Below are 1,452 nucleotides of genomic sequence, written 5' to 3' on the forward strand. Positions count from 1 at the left end.
GACATCATTTAAAACCATGTTAACAGGTGGGTGATGTAAGGGAGTGTAGGGCCAGAAAAACTTTGTACATAAGAAAAATGAATAAGGTGCAGAAAATAAGAGGTAGAGCAGAATTGTGACATCAAACTTACATTTAAGCTTTTTAACAAGCTCAGCTCACCCATTATAGATGCAACCTACTAAGGAAGTCTGAGAGCCTTAAAGAACCATGAATTTTGTAAGAAACATGCAAGTAGAAGGATACAGATGCAACAGATAGTGTGCTTGAATACCAAAAGAAAAATTGGAGAAAGTGATGCCAAAGCAAAGCCAAACCTGATGTCTTTAGCTATCAGTGTTTCCATCTTCAGCGCCAAGATGGCGTAGTACCACTTCTTCTAACCAGCCATCACGGTATGCATGCTGAAATAACAAAGTGCATGAAATCAAGCCCTGGAAAATTGGCATGCTGTAATGAAACAATTACCATAACAGGTATGCTACAAGTGGAAGACACAAGACATGGAACCCATAGTATGCAATTATCCGGGGAGAAGGCAATGATCCCTCCCGCCCTCTCAATCCCTTGACAAGATTCACACATGTTACAAGGAAGCTAGCACTTACAAAACATGACAAAATAAAAAAAAAACAATTTCATGATGGAGTTCCACATTAACTAGAGATAATTTGATTTCACTACTAACAAGAGGGATGGATGTTTCATATGATAAACAGACCATCGATGCCACTAACCAATAGTTTGCACAGCGTATCCCTTCTCATAGATTACATTTGTTATCTATCATGAAACTTTATGAGGAAGCAACTGGTTCCTGCCATGGAATTTTCAATGGGATAAGCTTCATAATGCTTGGACAGAGAACTATCCTAACTTTCCATACAGTTTACAAAAACTTACAGGGAAAAAAAGGGATACATTAGCTTCTGGATTTAGGATGCTTAAATCTTCTTTTCATATCAGTATCACATTAGCTTAAGCTTCACCACATTTGGTCCTAAATACAGATTTGACTGGCTACATTTTTCTGAATAGAACATCAACAGCAAGGCCAAAGGTAGAACTCATAAATTATCATACCATCTCTGAACTAAAACTTAGGAGGCAGATGAAAAAGACCCACATGAATCTACAGTGCCATACTTAATTTGAAATAAATATCCAAGAAATTACGAGTGGACATACATCTTTGTGGGATCAGAGAGGACTGTAAAGTAGAGACATGTGGAGAGATGAGAGAAGATAAAGGAGTGAGACAGATAGAAAGGTTGTGGCTACACCACGTGGTAATCACGTGAAATTATTAGGAAGAAGCAGGTAAACGATAGTCCAGCAATAATAATGGGAGAATTTAAAAGAGAATACGACAAAAATAAAAATAAAAATAAAAAAATCTACCTGCATGCTGAAGTTACATTCCGGTAATATTAATAATATTAGAAGCAGGTTGA

At 37.0% G+C, this 1,452-nt stretch overlaps 1 long non-coding RNA gene across 1 annotated transcript; it reads right to left on the reverse strand.

Annotated features, from left to right (window-relative positions):
* Nucleotides 1-337: 337 nt before the first annotated feature.
* On the reverse strand, nucleotides 338-1,117 carry LOC131249974 (uncharacterized). The gene is made up of 3 exons (XR_009172941.1): nucleotides 902-1,117; nucleotides 736-815; nucleotides 338-402 (listed from the first exon to the last, which is right to left on the reverse strand). It is a non-coding gene; the product is annotated as an uncharacterized LOC131249974 (long non-coding RNA).
* Between the last annotated feature and the right edge of the window lie 335 nt (nucleotides 1,118-1,452).

Source organism: Magnolia sinica, chromosome 6 (assembly GCF_029962835.1).
Source record: "Magnolia sinica isolate HGM2019 chromosome 6, MsV1, whole genome shotgun sequence".
Lineage (NCBI taxonomy): Eukaryota > Viridiplantae > Streptophyta > Magnoliopsida > Magnoliales > Magnoliaceae > Magnolia > Magnolia sinica.